General features: G+C 41.3%; 1 protein-coding gene across 2 annotated transcripts in view; it reads left to right on the forward strand.

Moving 5' to 3' along the window:
* Window positions 1-4,164: 4,164 nt before the first annotated feature.
* The window catches only part of PELI1 (pellino E3 ubiquitin protein ligase 1), a 56,870-nt gene continuing 48,503 nt past the window's right edge, over window positions 4,165-12,531 (forward strand). Inside the window, exon 1 of one of the 2 annotated variants that reach the window (XM_004710183.2) lies at window positions 4,165-4,417. The gene's annotated coding sequence lies outside the window, so the exon portion shown is untranslated. Of the gene's footprint in view, window positions 4,418-5,129; window positions 5,149-12,531 lie in introns of those variants that run through there. The other variant, XM_045294190.1, reaches the window with a different exon arrangement.

Below are 12,531 nucleotides of genomic sequence, written 5' to 3' on the forward strand. Positions count from 1 at the left end.
ATTGTTTACTCCCAAATCCCCTTTCCCTCCCTATCACCCATCCCCCATCCCTGCATTCCTTATAACACCTTGTATCAGTTATTATCATTATACACAGCTGGGAAACCCAACAGAAAACAATGAAAAACAAATCACACTAAGGTGGTAAGGATAAGATCATTATTAGTATAAAGACAAAATTACAAATAATGAGTAAGAGGCAGAAAGAAGATCCTCATCAACATTCAAAAAGCCAGGGAAGAAATTTCTGTCATGGAACAATTAAGAGATACTTGCCCCCAGTACAAATGCAGGTCATGTCTGTAAAGAGGTCAACTGGCCAAATAACGAGTTTCATCCACCATAATCAAGATTACAATGGTCTCTACCTGACAGAAAAGCTGTTCGGGACTCTTGCCTTAGCTAGAGCGGATCTGCCAGCAGCTCAGTCTGACTAGAGACTCTGCAGGTGGGTTTTGGGCTCTCACTGTCCTCCATAGCCTTCTCCAAATTGGGTGTCCATAATTTTAGCTCTGGTACTTTTCTCTTCACCGTATATAAATTTTGTATCTGTCACCTTTGGATCACACAAGCTGGTGTGCTGCTTCTGTGTGGATTTAGTTGAACCCTCGCTCAGATGGCTGCTTGTTTGAATTCAAGCCTTTAAGATAAGATGACCAGATTTTAACATTGGTAAAGCGGGACACCATTGATAAAACTCATATCCTGGCGAAATAGCCACATGGCAGCCGAAAACCTACCTTGTCATGCATTCTTTCCAAAACTCGGAAAGATTTTTTAAATCTTTTTAAAAATGCTGCGGGACATGGGAAAAATTGGTAAAAATCTGGGCTGTCCCACCAAAAGCGGGACGTCTGGTCACCTTACTTTAAGATCCCAGACACAATTCTGATTGATAGCCAGGCACCATCTGCTTTCTTCACTACACTTTGCTGTAGCACCCTTATCTTCAGTAATCATTTCATGAAGGTATGGAGCACAGCCATGATGTAAGAATTAATTGTTCTTAAGTTGGAGCTAGGATTTAGTGTGAGCCCAGAACTCATTCCTGAATCTTTTTTTTTTTTTTTGCTGTAACTTGGGAATTAATACATGTCATATCATTCCATAGTTCGATCATGTCCAACATAATCAGTCCTTTATATTTGAATAAGTAGCAAGCTAGACTTCAGTACAAGTGGCTCTGCCTTCTGACCCGACCTACGAGCATCCTCACTGAAGCCAGGAGTTGCCACCTTAGTTACGAGATCCTACGGAAGGGATGAGGGAGAGGCCTGGACAGCCAGGGCAGGAAGGTTGGTGTTACGACCCCACCAGCCACTCTGAGGGAGAAAGATGAAGCAAAGTCTTAAAAACCCTATAGTGCCTATTCATAAATGCCTAAGCATGGGTATTGACCTACGTAATTGCGGTGGGGTTGGTTTTTGGTAAACCAAAACAACCCCAACCCACTGCCATCAAGCCCATTCTGACTCATAGTGGCCCTGAGGACTGAGTAGAATGCCTCATGGGATTTCCCAGGCTGTAAATCTTTATGAAAGCCGACTGCCTCTTCTTTCGCCTATTGAGCAGCTACTGAGTTCAAACTGACCACCTTTCAGTTAACAGCACAATGCTTTACCCACTCTACCACCAGAGTATCTAAAGGAACTGAAGGGGCCTACCAACAGGGCTTCATCTGGTTGTCTTTAACTTTTGTTTTTAAACAGTGAGTATGGTCATACTGATGTGAACTAGCTGAATCTCAATTCTGTTCCTACTTTCTATTTTATTTTCATGATCTTCCTACCTACTCTTTATGTGTGGCATTTTCCGGGGTGCTATTATGGACTCCTCTATCATTTCAACAACCCTATCTATCCCTATCATTTCAACAACCATCTATATGGTATTAGTTTTCACTAAGGTCTTCTGTTCAGACCCCTTGCGTAATACATAGAAACCCTTGACTTGTTTCTTGTGGCAGATATTATGGTCCCCTCATCAGTGAATTTGGTTTTGGTTTGGAGGAATAAAGTACATATCTTAGTCCTAAAGAAATTAGCCTAACATTCTCCTTGCCACCCTTTTCAGTTTAGGTGTAGACATGCAACTCAATTACTGGGCCTTCCAAGAGTTTTCTTTATGGAAGAAGTTGTAATAATGACCTTGTTTTCTGGTTTCTGTGTGGACCTTGATAGACAGACACAGTCACAGGAGATGCTGGCAACCATTGTATGACCACAAACCAATACTAAGGAAAGAAATATAAGGAGACACACCAAAATACGGTTCTTAATGACATCACTGGGCTGTTGAATCAACTACCTTGTAGTTTGCCTTTTCACTAGACTTTTGAGTTCGATAGGACAATAAAACTTTTTATTGCTTAAGTTAGTTTGAAGTTGGGTTTTCTGTTGCATGCCAACAAAAACATCATAATTGAGCACGTTTCTTCACCTTCCACCACCACCACCACCACCACCCAGCAAAGTATTTGGTTTTTGTTTTTAATGAGTGAATAATTATGTGGATCTGCAGGCATAAGGATTTCTGATCTTGAGACTGTTTGAAAAGCTTAACTTTCTCTGCTCCAAATTGCAGTTCTAATTTAAAAACATTGGTCTTTTTCTTCCAGGGTAGGGGGAGTCTATGTAGCCAGAGAGAGAAAACAAAAAAGCTTAGGTCAGGACCTTTAGCCCTCCGAAGTTCCAGTAATGCATCTAGTCCTTCAACACCCTGAGGGGTGGCCTGTTTGCTCCTGGGTGCCCAGTGTGGCTGCATTTAAAAGTTCATCATGCCAGTAGAAAAATCATATATATATTTTAAGACAAAATGAAACTTTACTAATAAACTTATATAAACAACTATACACACAATGATATATATATGTCAATTTTTCAACTTTCCAGTAATCTTTTGAATTTATAGCTACTTTATAAAATTTGTATTTCTTTAAAAAGACAGGCCTTAAAATGAAAACAATCTTACTCTTACCTTAAAGTTAAAAAAAAAACACAAAACACAAAAACTCACTGCCATTGAGTTGATCCCAATGCATAGCCATCCTAAAGGGCAGAGTCGAACTGACCTCCGACACCTGCCCCCCACACCCATGGGTTTCCAGAACCTTCAAGTCAAGTGTGACTAATGGAGACATGAAATTAACACGAGGTTCTTACAGTGCATTTTAGATGTATCTAACAATCTTATAACCGACACAACTATATTTTTGTAAGTCTCAGCACAGAAGCTTGTGTTTCAGATAGAGGGAATTTAAGCCAGGAAAAAGGGCATTGTGCTGCAGGATTTGTGGAAGAAAATTCAGCAGCAGGGGAGACTGCAGAGCCTGCAGGATGATCCATTTCATTGGTTATTTGTGAGTGGCGAGGATAGAAGTTGAAGGTGGAGAGAAGTAAGAGGACTTGCTAAGAGCAGGATCCCTCAGAGAGGAGACAGGCAGTCCACTCATTATTGAGTTCCATTCCTGTCTTTGAATCTAATTTCTATGCAAATCAGAACAATTGGGTACAACTCTCAAATGTTGGTCTTAGTAGGCAGTAGATAGTGTACCAGAATGGTTTTTAGGCATAAAAAGCATTAAAGAAACACATCCAGATACAGTAAAACATTTTAAACATGATAATGGTTTGATGTGCATGATGCACAGGACATCCCAAAGTAGTGTTCGTTTGTTGTAAGCCATTGAATATACCTCAAATTGTAATATTAATAGGCTTGACATTGTCGGTACATAACTATGGGTTATTTGTCAATTGGAAGTTTGTAACCTTTAATACAAAACTGGACCTTTTTGGTGAGCGAACAGCCGCTTTCACTGAAAGAGCTCTCTGGAGTTCAACGTGTTGGTCGCCATGGTAACAACGGGGGCCAAGCGTTCTTCCGCCAGGCATGCGCTGTACAAGGCGAGCGAGGGAAGGGTTCACAACAACGTATCCTTTTTCTTCTCAGTCCCAGAACTACAACTCCCAAGAGGCCTCTGGGGTTCCGGACCGCCCACCGCTGTGGCCCTGCCCTGACACTCCCTCTAGCCCCGCCTTCCCACTTGTCCCCGCCCCTCCCACCGAGTGTGTGTCAGTGACCCAGAGGCGGTGTGAGGCGGACGGTACCGTCGGGGGGCGCCGCCGCCGCCGCCGCCAGCAGCAAGCAGCAGCAGCAGCAGCCTTACCTCGCGGTTGGATTTGTCTTGAGCTCTCCGGGAGCGCGCCACAAAGCGGGCCCTGCGCCTCTTCCTCCGCCCGCGGCTCCTCAGCGCCAGGCTCCGCGGTTAACTTCCCCTCGCCGGGCTTGGCCGGCTGGCGTGGTAGGCGGCGGCGGAACGCCAGGCTGTCTCCTCGCGCCCACGACACACACACTTCCCCCGCTCCCTCAGGGTCTCGGGGGCCGTGCAGGGATTCCGTCCTCCGGCAATTGTCCGGTGAGTGTGGCGGCAGCCGCCGCGGGAGGGACCGCGGCGGGGCGGGCGAGGGGTGCGAGGCAGGCGGGCGCGCAACTTCCTCAGCGGCGGCCCGGCTCCGGCTCCGGTCCGCGCGACCCCGCGCTCGCAGGCGGCCGGGCGCCGAATTTGCGGCGCGTGCATCCCGCGCCCGCGCCGAAGGAAGCGCCTTTGTCCGGAGCGGGCCCGGCGCGCCCTCCCCCACCGCGGGGCGGCCAACTCCGAGCCCCGGCGCCCCTCGCGCTCCCGGGCCCGGCCGACCACGCGCCGCCGCCGCGGGCGGCTCCGTGGAGGAAGAGAGAAATGAAAGGGAAACAAAGGGCGGTGGGTTTTTCTTTTGTTTGTGCGGATCCGAGAACTTCTCTCTCCTTCCTTACATAACGCAGACTTCCAAGTTAGTCATTCTTTTTATTGTTAGGATTGTTGTCCCCGTCGCTACGTGGCTCTCGCGTCGCCTTTCATCTCGGGATCTCGGCATTTTGCAAACACTAATTAATGACACCTCCGGGGCCCCTTGCGAAGCAAGTTAATAAGCCAGTTTCCATAAGTGGGTAAACTGAGGTCCGGAAGAGCCCTTTAATTGATGGATACCCTTGATCTTCCGAGCCGAGTGTCCGAGGACCTGAAAGCATTTATGAGTAATAACGCGTTCTCCAATGCCCTGTGGAGGAGTTGAGGATGCTCATTTTACCTGAAGTCTAAAAGAAGTCTGGGTAATTGTTAGGTTGTTCAAACAATATTTTGTCTTGAGAGTGTTTTCAACCCTGAAACCGCACAGGCCTACGGAAACAAGCTCTGAGCCGGAAAAATATTGTAAATCAGAAACTCACCATTTACTTTAATTTTTGCATGTGCAAGTCGAGGCAAGAGAGCAGTAATGGGGGAAGAGAGCTATTTTTAAATGTCCACTTAGCTGATTTTAATCATGGGAATATGTGGGTTTTAACAGCACCAACAGCCTTCCCCCAGTTTGGTTATCAAATTGGTTATTAGCAAATAGTTCCAGATGTATGGTATGATCAGGTTCTGACTGAATGAAGCTCTAAGTGTATGAAAGGGTCTTCTATTTGTTTTAGGTTCAAAGGAGGTTTACTTTTTCTTGTTTTGCAAAACGTTGCTAGTTTTTATGGCAGCTGATCTTTTGTTTTCGAACTGGCATTGCCTGTTTCCCACATTGCAGATTCACTACTTTTGTAGTTAAGAAGAAATGTTAGCTTTTGGGCTTGGTGGAATTTGTTTTTGTTTGCTCAGTAATGTGAGTTTAGATTTTTTAATTGTGAAGATTCAGTTTTTCTGTTTGGGTTCGTGATAGGTTTTGTTTATCCCTGACAGAGAAAAATGTGATCAGGTTTACATCTCTCAAAACAGCATCATGATTGTACAGATAGAAAGCGAGGGGAAAGGAGTCATAACCCACTGCTGCCCGGTTGATTGAGACACAGAGACCCTTTAGGACAGTAGACCTTTCCGTAAGGTTTGCCAGCAGACTGCAGCTTTCTTTTTCCTGGGGTTCAACGACTCACCTTTCAGTTAGCTGCCCAACACAGCCACTATGCCCAGTACAGCGTATAAGTTCCTCATACTTTCTATTCTCCCCAACAACTGTTCTGGATAAAAGACTCAACTCTGAGGACAAGTATGTTTTGTGTTGGAACAAAACTGGAAGGAACCAGAAATTAAAATCCAGTATTGTGTTTACTAGTGTGTTTTTTTTCATGAGGTGACTAAATGATGTGAATGGTAGTAGCAAGGTGTACCTTTCATTTATCCTAAATGCTGCTTCTATTTTATTTTTCGTTATCTAGTTGCCTCCCCTCCACCCCTAGAGTGTAGACTCTGGTGGTGGCAATCAGAAAAGAAACTGCATTTGTTATGTTGGTATTTCTCCCCATGCCTCAAACCTGTTCCCTTTCTCTAGTAAGCTGAGAGAGATCTTGAAATTAAAACACCAGTTGGAAAAATAGAACAGTTAAATGTGTGTGGAAAGTTGCATGTAGTGAACTGATTATGATGTATGATGTCTCATCTAATAAATTTGCAGCTTTTAACGAGGAAACTCATGTAGGTTTTTATTAGCGAGGTAGAAGTGCTATAATGTACGAGTAGTATTTATTGACTTGAAAGAAAAATGTGAACTGTAGATTGCTTCTTAGTGGCAGACTTGGGGGGTGGAAGGTATGGAGGGACCCATGGTCTCGTTAAAATTAGCAGTGAAGTGATTTTACTGTGGGTGATGTTGAACTTTTCTTTTTTTCCAGCGTTCACAGACCAGATTTACCAGAGAAACTCGTACTTTAAGGAAGCTCCTATTTACACAGTGTCTTTGCGACTGGAGTCCAAAGACTGGATGGACTTAGGGTTGACTGGTGTGCGTTCTCACCTTGGAGGTTTCCTTCTCTCTTTTGGACCCCTTAAAGCAGCAGTTCTCAACCTGAGGGTCGAAGGACCCTTTCGCAGGGCTCGCCTAATACATCCTGCATATCAGAGGTTTACATGACAGTTCATAACAGTAGCAAAATGACAGTGATGAGGTAGCAACAAAAATAATTTAGTGGTTGGGGTCACCACAACATGAACTTGTATTAAAGGGTCTCAAAGGGTCGCGGCATTAGGAAGGTTCAGAACCACTCACTGCCTTAAAGGAAATGACTGAAAAGTACAGTGGGGATACTGCTAAGTGCTGCTGAGACACATTTCAAGAGGAAGCATAAGTATGTTTCCACTTGACTTTGTTCAGCTGCCTTTCAGGTTGTCATAATGTCGCTTGCATGTTAAGAGTTCTGTCAATTCAGAATATGCTTGGCTGTGGTTGTCCAGAAGGTCAGGTGATAAGGACTGTGGTACTTCTGCTTTGTGAACAACTGTTACTGTATATATTCATGTATAAGCTGAGTTTTTTCGGCACATTTTTAACGCAGTTTTTGTGGTAAAATTAGGTCCCTCAGCTGATATTTAGGTTGGCTTATACGCGAGTAAATACGGTATTTTTTTAGACAGATGTTCTGTAGTTGATACTTTAAAGCCCAAAGACTTAGAATGAGTTATATCCTTACCACAGTGCATCAATGTAGAACTAGTCTAGTTTTAATTGCATCAGGAAAGTAGATGGAGTACTGTACTGCATATGTATTTAACTGTGTATAATAAGATTTTTAAATGACAAATAATATGGCTCTGAAGGTAGTCATAGGAGTTTCTTTGTGAAAGTTGGGCTGTTCCAAAAGCTGTTGTAAAAGGAAAGAAAAGCAGTCTGCCTTAAAGAGAGTGGATAAAACATATTTAAGACCAGCGGAAGGAAGAAAACAAGTAGAGTGATCAAAAACCTGATGAAGATGTTTGTTACAAGTACAGTAGCTGGCAGCCTTTTTTAATGTAAGGGACAAGATTCTAGCTGAAGTCTGTAAACATGGCATTCATTCCACGAGCACTTTTCTGTGTAGACTTTCAGCCATCTTCTCCAGGATCCCTCTAAATATGTCACACAGGAAAGGTAAATAGAAGTCAGTCTTTCATGGGTCTGGATTGTTGGACATTGTTTTTAACACTGGTGGTGGTGGCGTTGATTGTTTTTCTCTGTGAAGTTGACTTCTGAGGAGAAAAATTTCCCTAGACTTAGCGTGGGGACCTCAAGACCAGAATGATTGGTCACTGAAAGATCTGGATACGATTTTAAGTTCTGCTATTAGCATTTTTCATGTTCCCTTAAATAGATCTTTGCCTTAAATATTTTTTCCTCCCAGAGGTTGAAAATAATTGCCTAGCATGCTACATGTGTTGTTAGTTCTGGGTGAGTGGGCTCTGATTCATGGTGATCTCATGTACAACCAAAGGAAACTTGTTGCCCACTCTTAAGCCATCTTCACAGTCATTGGGATCCTCAATCCACTACTGTGTGTCACACAGGGACTCCTCTCTTCAGCATTTTCTCGGACAATATACTGTTGTCATTCATTTAGAGTTTTTCTGGGGAGTTTTTCTTTTGGGAGTGTATTGTTGGGCCTTTGGACCTAGTCTGTCTTGCCCTAGAAGCTCAGCTGAAACTTGTGTACCATGGCTGTCCCGCAGGTATTTGATATGCCAGCGGCATAGCTTCCAGTATCACAGCAGCACACAGGTTCTCCCATAAGATAGACTGACAGATAGTGAATGCTGTAACTTCTCAGGACCTGGCTGCTGCTGCTTTTGTTATTGATGATAAATTAATTTACAAGTAATTAAGGGGAAGCCCAAAATTCTTGAGCAAATGTCAGTGAAGTTTTTGTCTTTTCAATAGAAATGATTTGTTTGGGGTTTTTTTTTGGTTTTTTTTTTATAGATGTAATCCATGAGTGTCTGATTGGAGCCTATTAATTAGCAGAACTACCTACAGAAATAAGCTTAGGTGGTCAGATGATTTCAGAAAAATGTATTGTGATTCTAAAAAGACCTGATTGTGATTTCAGAGTCTCAGACAAGGTAATTAGATTCCTTTTTTTCCCCCACCTTTTTTGCCACATTAAACTTCATTTTGGAGAATCATTCTGGGTAGTCTCACCCTGTAATACTTTAGACTTTTACAGAAAATTAAAACATGTTGCTGATGCCTAAATATGAGGAAAATCCTAACACTTACCATTCCTTCCTCAGTTAATCATAAACATTCATGTATTTATTTAAAACAATTATAATTCAATACATATGTAATATACTTCCTCTTCAAAGAATCTTGCTTTTTTTTTTTAATATATTGAACCTCTTGGGATGTTGCTAATTCTAAAAGCATGTAGTACCCCAATTTCTCATCATCTTGTGCCGTTTCTTTCAAATTATTTTCTTGGCTGCAGTTTATTTTCCCCCCCTAAATTATCCAAACTAAGCTAGTAAATGTTTAAATATACTTGACGAGAAGTTCAGTCAGTAATTTATCATGGAGATAGAATTATACTTAAAAAAATTTTTTTTGAGGGCTAAAACAAGGATCAGGAGCTTATTGACTCTGTTTAAGCACTCCATTACTAATTAAAAGGTCAGCAGTTCAAGGCCACTAGCCTCTCCATAAGAGAAAGATGTGGCAGTCTGCTTTCATGAAGATTACAGCCTTGGAAACCCTGTGGAGCAGCTCCGCTCTGTCCTGTGGAGTCACTCTGAATTGGAATCAACTCAGACACCCAGCAGCAGCAGCAAGCACATAAACTCACACATGTATAAAGGAAAACAACGCAGTAAAGAGACTAGGAGGGATACAAGAGGTGCTAGGAAAATGTAGTCAGAAGGACCTTTAAAAGATGAGGGAGAAAATCTTACATATATCTTGGAGCAAACCATCCTGAGCAGAAGGCCCTGAGATAGGAGCATGGCTAGAATGCAAGAAACTACAAGAACACCAGTGTGGCTGGGTTAGAGTGAGTAGGAGAGAGTAAAAGGAAATAAAATCAGAAAGAGGAAGGTAGAAAAGATCAGATTGTGTAGGGCCATCTTTGCTGTAGAGTAAGAATATTTATTTCCACACTTAACTGGAATAAGTATTCTACTAACAGCAATTATTCTAGAAGCTGTGTGCTTATCTCAACAGCAATACCATTATACCCTCTCCTCCCTTAAGGACATCATTAGGCAAAGACCAGGGCCTTCTGTGAAAATCAACGTTAAGCGAAAATGAAGGATGACTACATCATTACTCCGCTGATAAATCACATCATTACACAACTGCCAAACTACTGAGAACTATGGCCCAGCCAATTTGACACACAGTCTTAACTGTCTCAGCCAGTGTTATCTTGTTGTGTACTTCAGCGTTTGTTATTACCAGATGTACATTGTTAATGTGCAAAATAGACTTTTTATTTTATTACTGTTGTACATGCAGAATGTCAGATAATGAGATAGTCAGTTTGTGAACACCAAGCCTTGGATAACCTAAACCTTGAAACTGACCACAGAAGGAAAATCATCTGTTTCCACTAAAACTAGCAGTATAGAAAAGTGGGAAGTAATATGGCACCCTGTCAAAGGTGGAAGGCTTGCAGGACCCAGAAAATAAAGCAATCCTTTCTGGCTCTCACAGGTTCACTGTATGGATTTTTTGAACTTTTTTTTTTTTTGGCCTTTTAAGCCAGTTTAAGAGCCATGCATGGAAATAATTCATTGGTTGTTTGTGGGTTTTTTTTTAAGGAAATGGGGGAGGGGATACTCACCACATGATCTCTCTCTTAAAATCAGATATGACTCAGGATTTTGATTAAAAGAAATTAGGGAATAACTTCAAGCTATTTCTGAAAATCACGATATACCCATAGACTGAGGAAGTGTTTTAATAATGTTCTGGACAGTTGGGGCATCAGAACCTTCCAGAATGACTAGTGTGGAAGGGTGAACATGAATTTGGATGTTTATTCCTATACTGATAGATTACAAAGAGCACAAAATCAAGCAAATATCTTAATACTTGATCAAAACCATCATTGCAGATATGTTTCATTTATGTTTTGCATCCAGAATTGGAGAGATGGTATATACAATATAATGAAATGTTGTGCATTGGGGGAATAGAAAGACCAGGACACCTTTAGTCCAAATGTCAAGTCATCTTGTATTTATGCTTTATTTTTCTCTCAGATATTGTTTCAAGAATATACTAATTTTTATCTTATTAGTTTTTCATTAAAATTTTTTCTCTCAGATATTGTTTCAAGAATATACTAATTTTTATCTTATTAGTTTTTCATTAAAATTATAGAAAATTTGAGTCCCATCTAAATATTTTAAAAGTCCACCCCCAAAGGGGGGGAGGGGAGGAATATAAATGTGGACCGTTTTATTTTTGTCTTCTGCTTATGGGCAATATATATATATAGGGAAAGTCTTTTTAAACAATATATCAGCTCATTCTTTATAGGAATAATTTTTACATACTGTAAAACTTACTTTAGTGCCTTCTACCCGGCTAATAATAGCGAATAAAGAAAATGTTCTTTATCTAGTCAATATTTTATCAAGTGACCATTAAGAATAAAACTATATAACGGGATAAGGAAAATTGTATTACTAAACATTTTTCAGTGAGTATTTAGCAATCTTGGGGGCTTGTTTGTTTGTTTTAATTCACTGAGTTTTTTTGTTTTCTCCACTCTCTTTTGGTATCTTGCGTTCAAGATTGAAGAGATACATTAACATCGTGTAACTGCCCATACTGTGCATACCATAAGGATTGAACTGCTAGACTGGATTGCTTAATATGCTTTAAACATTAGGCCATTAGCATGGAGCACAGACCCAAGTTTAATTCCTGGACTTTACATTAACTCTGAAACATTTGAACAACCTATCTTTGATTCATCTATAAAACAGCAATCATTTTTCATGAAAGACTTGAATTGCATTTCTAGTCTGTAATAAGTATGGCTCCTTTTAGAAATAGTCTGTTGACTTGGTGATAAGATTATGAATCTTTTTTCCCTTTTCATTTTTGTGGAATAAATAACAAAATACAAGAAGACTGACATGAAAGAGAACAAAGGAGAAGGAGCTAGAGAAACAAAGAAAATTTGGCTCTTTTAAGTAGCAAACATGGCCATGGATAATTTGTGACTTGGATCTACATGAGAATCTGTGACTTAATTGCTAAGAATCACGTTTTATAAATTAAGCAAAGAGTAAAACAGTGTAGCTTCCATTTAAAGAAAAGGCGCTTTGTAAGATGAGCCTCTTATGTGGCATGTTGACTTAAATATTGTTACTGGCTATCAAGTCTGTTCCGACTCATGTTGATCCTGTGTGATAGAAAGTCAGGTTTTCTTGGTTGTAATCTTTAATGGAAGCTAATCATCAGGCCTTTTCTTCCCTGGTACCACTGGTTAGTGGTTGAACACAAACCTTTTCACCACATAGGGACCTTGAGAAGGAGCACTGGGGCCATAGCGGGCTACACGATGAGCTGCCACTAGGAGGTCAGTGGTTTGAACTTGGCAGCCGCTCTGCCAGACGCAAGTCAGGCTGGCTAATCCTGTAAATCAGTGGTTCTCAACCTTCCTAATGCCACGACCCTTTAATACAGTTCCTCGTTATGGTGACTCCCCAACCATAAAATTATTTTCATTGCTATTTCATCACTGTAATTT

This window comes from Echinops telfairi, unplaced genomic scaffold (assembly GCF_000313985.2).
Source record: "Echinops telfairi isolate 266 unplaced genomic scaffold, ASM31398v2 ScPeMD7_2573;HRSCAF=3158, whole genome shotgun sequence".
Taxonomy (NCBI): domain Eukaryota; kingdom Metazoa; phylum Chordata; class Mammalia; order Afrosoricida; family Tenrecidae; genus Echinops; species Echinops telfairi.